The following is a 10,149-nucleotide window of genomic DNA, read 5'->3' on the forward strand; positions in this document are numbered from 1 at the left end:
GGGCCCAACAAGCCCCATCCAAAGTACCGGATGCTTTAGTACTTCGAAATTTATATCATATCCGAAGGGTGTCCCGGAATGATGGGGATATTCTTATATATGCATCTTGTTTATGTCGGTTACCAGGTGTTCACCATATGAATGACTTTTATCTCTATGTATGGGATGTGTATTGAAATATGAAATCTTGTGGTCTATTATTATTATTTGATATATATAGGTTAAACCTATAACTCACCAACATTTTTGTTGACGTTTTAAGCATGTTTATTCTCAGGTGATTATTAAGAGCTTCCGATGTCGCATACTTAAATAAGGACGAGATTTGGAGTCCATGTTTGTATGATATTGTGTAAAAACTGCATTCAAGAAACTTATTTTGTTGTAACATATTTGTATTGTAAACCATTATGTAATGGTCGTGTGTAAACAGGATATTTTAGATTATCATTATTTGATAATCTACGTAAAGCTTTTTAAACCTTTATTGATGAAATAAAGGTTATGGTTTGTTTTAAAATGAATGCAGTCTTTGAAAAACGTCTCATATAGAGGTCAAAACCTCGCAACGAAATCAATTAATATGGAACGTTTTTAATCAATAAGAACGGAACATTTCAGTTGGTATCCGAGCGTTGGTCTTAGAGAACCAGAAAATTTGCATTAGTGTGTCTTATCGAGTTTGTTAGGATGCATTAGTGAGTCTGGACTTCGACCATGTTTTCTTTAAAAATGATTGCTTAACATTTTGTTGGAAACTATATATTTTTAACATATGAATATTATGTGATATATTAATCTCTTAACGTGTTTGATATTATGTGATAGATGTCTACCTCTAGAACAAGTCCCATTGACTTACCTAATAATAATGAAGAGTCAAATGTAAATTGGAATGATTCGTGGACTGATTCACAAGTTCCCGAAGAGGAACCGGAAGAAGAGTCGGAACCGGAAGAAGAATCGGAACCGGAAGAAGAATCGGAACCGGAAGAAGAAATAGAACCGGTGGGGGAAATAATAAAACGGTTAAGAAGAAATAGAACCGGTGTTTCCGCCAAGGAAGCAAAATATTGGGAGGATTACCAATTCTCCGATGAATCGGATTCCGACGAGAATTCCGATGATGTTATAGAAATTACCCCAACTGAATTTAAAAAGGCAAAAGAAAATAATAAGGGAAAGGGCATAAAAATAGAGAAATCTAATTCCAACCCCGATGAACTTTATATGTATCGTCAACCCCCGAAGTCCTTAAGTTGTAACAATGACCCGGGAACCTCTAAACCACCAGGTTTTTCTAAACCAATGTGGACAATGACAGTTAGTATTAGGGGAACATCATATATCCCTAGACACTTGGCAAAACGAACCAAAACCGAAGAAGAAGAAACGAGCGAGTCGGAATAAGATAGTTGTATTCGTGTGGTGTAATATATGTGCTTATGCTTTATGATATATGTAAAAATTGCTTGTATTAATAAGTATTTTTTTATGAATCTAACTCTTGTCTATTTTACAGTTTAAAAACACAAAATGGATAGACAACCCAATATTTTAAGAGACCTACCCGGAGACATGATTGATGAAATCTTGTCTAGAGTCGGTCAGAATTCTTCGGCATAACTATTTAAGGCGAGATCAGTTTGTAAGACATTCGAAGAACGTTCCAAGAATGCCTTGGTTTATAAAAGGCTTTCGTTCGAAAGATGGGGGATATCACATTGGGAAATCCATAAGTTACGATGTGTTTACTTTGACGCATATATTGCGGGGAACCCAAATGCTATTTTACGCAATGGGTTAAGAAATTATTTTGACTCAATATATCCGAATATTGGACTTCGTGATTTAGAAAAAGCGGCTAACATGCAACATAAAGAAGCATGTTATGCTTACGGATTAGTAATGTTCGCTTCTCACCAAAGTGAGAACAAGAACATCGGGCTACAACTATTAAACAAAACGTTTCCACAAGTGACGGAGTCGGTAATTGGGGTAAGAAATGAGGTTTTTAGATTGTTACGGGACTGTTGGACATTACGTAACCCTCGTCCCTTTGACGATGTTACAACACGCTGTCTTATCAATGGCCATAACGGTTATGTTCCACAAGACCAAGGATGGGAAGTAATCCTAGTAAAACCAGAATGCATGACTTGTTTCTGGACGTATGAATTACGTGTCTTTATTGCCTTTGCTGAACGACTTGTGTACTAGCTAGAATTATCTTCACAACTATCTTGTATCAAAGTTATTGCGTGCTATATTTCATGCTTTATGTAAAATAAGCGGTATTGTAAGTTTGTAAAATATTGTATAAAAGTTTGAACGCGAAATATTATTATAATCAGTTTTTCATATAGAATTGTAGTAGTTGAATTGTATATTAGCTACTAAGTATGAACTTAACGGGTAGGTACTACCCGAATTTAAACTTATAAAACGCTAATATGAAGAAAAATCTTTTATAAATGAGTTCATATTATGCTACGAAATACTATTAACTACTCTTAATATTCTGTATGATTAACTTGTTCCATTTGACTATTTTGAAGGAAATGGCACCGACTACTCGACACACCGTGAATATGAATGAAGAGGAATTCCGTACTTTTCTAGCTTCAAACATAGCCGCAGTACAGGCTGCGCTACATACCAACAATAACCTTGGATCTAGCAGTACAGGAAATCGTGTATGATGCACCTACAAAGAATTCACTGCCTGCAAACCTTTGGAATTTGATGGAACCGAAGGACCGATCGGATTGAAACGGTGGACCGAGAAGGTCGAATCGGTGTTTGCCATAAGTAAGTGTACTGAAGAGGACAAAGTGAAGTACGCTACGCATACCTTCACAGGTTCTGCGTTAACATGGTGGAATACCTATCTAGAGCAAGTGGGACAAGATGATGTGTACGCACTACCGTGGTCAGCATTCAAGCACTTGATGAACGAGAAGTACCGTCCCAGAACCGAGGTCAATAAGCTCAAGACAGAACTTAGAGGGTTACGAACCCAAGGATTTGATATTACCACGTACGAAAGACGATTCACAGAATTGTGCCTATTGTGTCCGGGAGCATTCGAAGATGAGGAAGAGAAGATCGACGCGTTTGTGAAAGGATTACCGGAAAGAATCCAAGAAGATATAAGTTCACACGAGCCCGCCTCCATACAACAGGCATGTAGAATGGCTCACAAACTAGTGAACCAGATTGAAGAAAGAATTAAAGAACAGACTGCTGAAGAGGCCAATGTGAAGCAAGTCAAAAGAAAGTGGGAGGAAAACGGTGATAAGAATCACCAATACAACAACAACAGCAATTACAACAATAATCGCAACAATTATCCCAACAATCGCAACATCAATCGCAACTACAACAAACGGCCCAACAACAACAACAACAACAACAACAGCAACTACAACAATCATCCCAACAACAATAATAACCGCAACAACAACAACAATCAGAAGCAGCTATGCCAAAGGTGTGAAAAGTATCACTCGGGGTTCTGCACCAAATTGTGCAACAAGTGTAAAAGAAATGGTCATAGCGCGGCGAAGTGTGAGGTCTACGGACCAGGGGTTAATAGAACGAAAGGAACAAATGGTGTCGGAACGAGTAATGGCGGAGCAAGTAGTGTCGGAGCAAGTTATGCCAATGTAGTTTGTTATAAATGTGGAAAATCGGGCCACGTTATTAGAAATTGCCCGAACCAGGAGAACACGAATGGACAAGGCCACGGAAGAGTTTTCAATATTAATGCGGTAGAGGCACAGGAAGACCCGGAGCTTGTTACGGGTACGTTTTTTATTGACAATAAATCTGCTTACGTTTTATTTGATTCGGGTGCGGATAGAAGCTATATGAGTAGAGATTTTTGTGCTAAATTAAGTTGTCCATTGATGCCTTTGGATAGTAAATTTTTACTCGAATTAGCAAATGGTAAATTAATTTCAGCATATAATATATGTCGGAATCGAGAAATTAAACTGGTTAGCGAAACATTTAAGATTGATTTGATACTAGTAGAGTTAGGGAGTTTTGATGTGATAATCGGTATGGACTGGTTGAAAGAAGTGAAAGAAGAGATCGTTTGTTACAAAAATGCAAATCGCATTATACGAGAAAAAGGAAAACCATTAATGGTGTACGGAGAAAAGGGAAACACGAAGCTACATCTTATTAGTAATTTGAAGGCACAAAAACTAATAAGAAAAGGTTGCTATGCTGTTCTAGCACACGTTGAGAAAGTACAAACTGAAGAAAAGAGCATCAATGATGTTCCCATTGCAAAAGAATTTCCCGATGTATTTCCGAAAGAATTACCGGGATTACCCCCACATCGATCCGTTGAATTTCAAATAGATCTTGTACCAGGAGCTGCACCAATAGCTCGTGCGCCTTACAGACTCGCACCCAGCGAGATGAAAGAACTGCAAAGCCAATTACAAGAACTTTTAGAGCGTGGTTTCATTCGACCAAGCACATCACCGTGGGGAGCTCCTGTTTTGTTTGTCAAGAAGAAAGATGGTACATTCAGGTTGTGTATCGACTACCGAGAGTTGAACAAACTTACCATCAAGAACTGCTACCCACTACCGAGAATCGACGACTTATTTGATCAACTACAAGGCTCGTCTGTTTATTCAAAGATTGACTTACGTTCCGGGTATCATCAAATGCGGGTGAAAGAAGATGATATTCCAAAGACTGCTTTCAGAACACGTTACGGTCATTACGAGTTTATGGTCATGCCATTTGGTTTAACTAATGCACCAGCTGTGTTCATGGACCTTATGAACCGAGTGTGTGGACCATACCTTGACAAGTTTGTCATTGTTTTCATTGATGACATACTTATTTACTCAAAGAATGACCAAGAACACGGTGAACATTTGAGAAAGGTGTTAGAAGTATTGAGGAAGGAAAAATTGTACGCTAAGTTTTCAAAGTGTGCATTTTGGTTGGAAGAAGTTCAATTCCTCGGTCACATAGTGAACAAAGAAGGTATTAAGGTGGATCCAGCAAAGATAGAAACTGTTGAAAAGTGGGAAACCCCGAAAACTCCGAAACACATACGCCAGTTTTTAGGACTAGCTGGTTACTACAGAAGGTTCATCCAAGACTTTTCCAGAATAGCAAAACCCTTGACTGCATTAACGCATAAAGGGAAGAAATTTGAATGGAAGGATGAACAAGAGAAAGCGTTTCAGTTATTGAAGAAAAAGCTAACTACGGCACCTATATTGTCATTGCCTGAAGGGAATGATGATTTTGTGATTTATTGTGATGCATCAAAGCAAGGTCTCGGTTGTGTATTAATGCAACGAACGAAGGTGATTGCTTATGCCTCTAGACAATTGAAGATTCACGAGCAAACTTATACGACGCATGATTTGGAATTAGGCGCGGTTGTTTTTGCATTAAAGACTTGGAGGCACTACTTATATGGGGTCAAAAGTATTATATATACCGACCACAAAAGTCTTCAACACATATTTAATCAGAAACAACTGAATATGAGGCAGCATAGGTGGATTGAATTGTTGAATGATTATGACTTTGAGATTCGTTACCACCCGGGGAAGGCAAATATGGTAGCCGATGCCTTGAGCAGGAAGGACAGAGAACCCATTCGAGTAAAATCTATGAATATAATGATTCATAATAACCTTACTACTCAAATAAAGGAGGCGCAACAAGGAGTTTTAAAAGAGGGAAATTTAAAGGATGAAATACCCAAAGGATCGGAGAAGCATCTTAATATTCAGGAAGACGGAACCCGGTATAGGGCTGAAAGGATTTGGGTACCAAAATTTGGAAATATGAGAGAAATGGTACTTAGAGAAGCTCATAAAACCAGATACTCAATACATCCTGGAACGGGGAAGATGTACAAGGATCTCAAGAAACATTTTTGGTGGCCGGGTATGAAAGCCGATGTTGCTAAATACGTAGGAGAATGTTTGACGTGTTCTAAGGTCAAAGCTGAGCATCAGAAACCATCAGGTCTACTTCAACAACCCAAAATCCTGGAATGGAAATGGGAAAACATTACCATGGATTTCATCACTAAATTGCCAAGGACTGCAAGTGGTTTTGATACTATTTGGGTAATAGTTGATCGTCTCACCAAATCAGCACACTTCCTGCCAATAAGAGAAGATGACAAGATGGAGAAGTTAGCACGACTGTATTTGAAGGAAGTCGTCTCCAGACATGGAATACCAATCTCTATTATCTCTGATAGGGATGGCAGATTTATTTCAAGATTCTGGCAGACATTACAGCAAGCATTAGGAACTCGTCTAGACATGAGTACTGCCTATCATCCACAAACTGATGGACAGAGTGAAAGGACGATACAAACGCTTGAAGACATGCTACGAGTATGTGTTATTGATTTCGGAAACAGTTGGGATCGACATCTACCGTTAGCAGAATTTTCCTACAACAACAGTTACCATTCAAGCATTGAGATGGCGCCGTTTGAAGCACATTATGGTAGAAAGTTCAGGTCTCCGATTTGTTGGAGTGAAGTGGGGGATAGACAGATTACGGGTCCGGAGATTATACAAGAAACTACCGAGAAGATCATCAAAATTCAACAACGGTTGAAAACCGCCCAAAGTCGACAAAAGAGCTACGCTGACATTAAAAGAAAAGATATAGAATTTGAAATTGGAGAGATGGTCATACTTAAAATTGCACCTTGGAAAGGCGTTGTTCGATTTGGTAAACGAGGGAAATTAAATCCAAGGTATATTGGACCATTCAAGATTATTGATCGTGTCGGACCAGTAGCTTACCGACTTGAGTTACCTCAACAACTCGCGGCTGTACATAACACTTTCCATGTCTCGAATTTGAAGAAATATTTTGCTAAAGAAGATCTCACTATTCCGTTAGATGAAATCCAAATCAACGAAAAAATCCAATTCATCGAAGAACCCATCGAAATAATGGATCGTGAGGTTAAAAGACTTAAGCAAAACAAGATACCAATTGTTAAGGTTCGATGGAATGCTCGTAGAGGACCCGAGTTCACCTGGGAGCGTGAAGATCAGATGAAGAAGAAATACCCGCATCTATTTCCAGAATATTCGTCAACACCTTCAACAGCTTAAAATTTCGAGACGAAATTTATTTAACGGGTAGGTACTGTAGTGACCCGAACTTTTCCATGTTTATATATATTAATTGAGATTGATATTTACATGATTAAATGTTTCCAACATGTTAAGCAATCAAACTTGTTAAGACTTGATTAATTGAAATATGTTTCATATAGACAATTGACCACCCAAGTTGATCGGTGATTCACGAACGTTAAAACTTGTAAAAACTATACGATAACATATATATGGTTATATATATAGTTAACATGTGTTTATTATAAGTATGTATCTCATTAGGTATTTTAACAACGAGTTATATACATAAAAATGAGACTATTAATTTAAGAAACTCGAAAACGATATATATAACGATTATCGTTATAACAACGTCTTACTAGGTACATATGAATCATATTAAGATATTGATACACTTGGTTAATTATGTTAAATGATAAGTAAATATATTATTAAGTGTATTAACAATGAAATACATATGTAAAAATAAGACTACTAACTTAATGATTTCGAAACGAGACATATATGTAACGACATTTAACTGTATATACATCATACTAAGTTATATTATATATCATAATATCATGATAATATAACAATTTAACATCTAATTTGTTATAATAAACATTGGGTTAACAACATTTAACAACATCGTTAACCTAAAGGTTTCAAAACAACACTTACATGTAACGACTAACGATGACTTAACGACTCAGTTAAAATGTATATACATGTATTGTTTTAATATGTATTTATACACTTTTGAAAGACTTTAATACACTTATCAAAATACTTCTACTTAAAAAAATGCTTACAATTACATCCTCGTTCAGTTCATCAACAATTCTACTCGTATGCACCCGTATTCGTACTCGTACAATACACAGCTTTTAGATGTATGTACTATTGGTATATACACTCCAATGATCAGCTCTTAGCAGCCCATGTGATTCACCTAACACATGTGGGAACCATCATTTGGCAACTAGCATGAAATATCTCATAAAATTACAAAAATATGAGTAATCATTCATGACTTATTTACATGAAAACAAAATTACATATCCTTTATATCTAATCCATACACCAACGACCAAAAACACCTACAAACACTTTCATTCTTCAATTTTCTTTATCTAATTGATCTCTCTCAAGTTCTATCTTCAAGTTCTAAGTGTTCTTCATATATTTTACAAGTTCTAGTTACATAAAATCAAGAATATTTTCAAGTTTGCTAGCTCACTTCCAATCTTGTAAGGTGATCATCCAACCTCAAGAAATCTTTGTTTCTTACAGTAGGTTATCATTCTAATACAATGTAATAATCATATTCAAACTTTGGTTCAATTTCTATAACTATAACAATCTTATTTCAAGTGATGATCTTACTTGAACTAGTTTTCGTGTCATGATTCTGCTTCAAGAACTTCGAGCCATCCAAGGATCCGTTGAAGCTAGATCCATTTTTCTCTTTTCCAGTAGGTTTATCCAAGGAACTTAAGGTAGTAATGATGTTCATAACATCATTCGATTCATACATATAAAGCTATCTTATTCGAAGGTTTAAACTTGTAATCACTAGAACATAGTTTAGTTAATTCTAAACTTGTTCGCAAACAAAAGTTAATCCTTCTAACTTGACTTTTAAAATCAACTAAACACATGTTCTATATCTATATGATATGCTAACTTAATGATTTAAAACCTGGAAACACGAAAAACACCGTAAAACCGGATTTACGCCGTCGTAGTAACACCGCGGGCTGTTTTGGGTTAGTTAATTAAAACCTATGATAAACTTTGATTTAAAAGTTGTTATTCTGAGAAGATGATTTTTATTATGAACATGAAACTATATCCAAAAATTATGGTTAAACTCAAAGTGGAAGTATGTTTTCTAAAATGGCCATCTAGACGTCGTTCTTTCGACTGAAATGACTACCTTTACAAAAATGACTTGTAACTTATTTTTCCGACTATAAACCTATACTTTTTCTGTTTAGATTCATAAAATAGAGTTCAATATGAAACCATAGCAATTTGATTCACTCAAAACGGATTTAAAATGAAGAAGTTATGGGTAAAACAAGATTGGATAATTTTTCTCATTTTTGCTACGTGAAAATTGGTAACAAATCTATTCCAACCATAACTTAATCAACTTGTATTGTATATTATGTAATCTTGAGATACCATAGACACGTATACAATGTTTCGACCTATCATGTCGACACATCTATATATATTTCGGAACAACCATAGACACTCTATATGTGAATGTTGGAGTTAGCTATACAGGGTTGAGGTTGATTCCAAAATATATATAGTTTGAGTTGTGATCAATACTGAGATACGTATACACTGGGTCGTGGATTGATTCAAGATAATATTTATCGATTTATTTCTGTACATCTAACTGTGGACAACTAGTTGTAGGTTACTAACGAGGACAGCTGACTTAATAAACCTAAAACATCAAAATATATTAAAAGTGTTGTAAATATATTTTGAACATACTTTGATATATATGTATATATTGTTATAGGTTCGTGAATCAACCAGTGGCCAAGTCTTACTTCCCGACGAAGTAAAAATCTATGAAAGTGAGTTATAGTCCCACTTTTAAAATCTAATATTTTTGGGATGAGAATACATGCAGGTTTTATAAATGATTTACAAAATAGACACGAGTACGTGAAACTACATTCTATGGTTGAATTATCGAAATCGAATATGCCCTTTTTTATTAAGTCTGGTAATCTAAGAATTAGGGAACAGACACCCTAATTGACGCGAATCCTAAAGATAGATCTATCGGGCCCAACAAGCCCCATCCAAAGTACCGGATGCTTTAGTACTTCGAAATTTATATCATATCCGAAGGGTGTCCCGGAATGATGGGGATATTCTTATATATGCATCTTGTTAATGTCGGTTACCAGGTGTTCACCATATGAATGACTTTTATCTCTATGTATGGGATGTGTATTGAAATATGAAATCTTGT

The sequence above is a fragment of the Rutidosis leptorrhynchoides genome, chromosome 11, assembly GCF_046630445.1.
Source record: "Rutidosis leptorrhynchoides isolate AG116_Rl617_1_P2 chromosome 11, CSIRO_AGI_Rlap_v1, whole genome shotgun sequence".
NCBI lineage: Eukaryota > Viridiplantae > Streptophyta > Magnoliopsida > Asterales > Asteraceae > Rutidosis > Rutidosis leptorrhynchoides.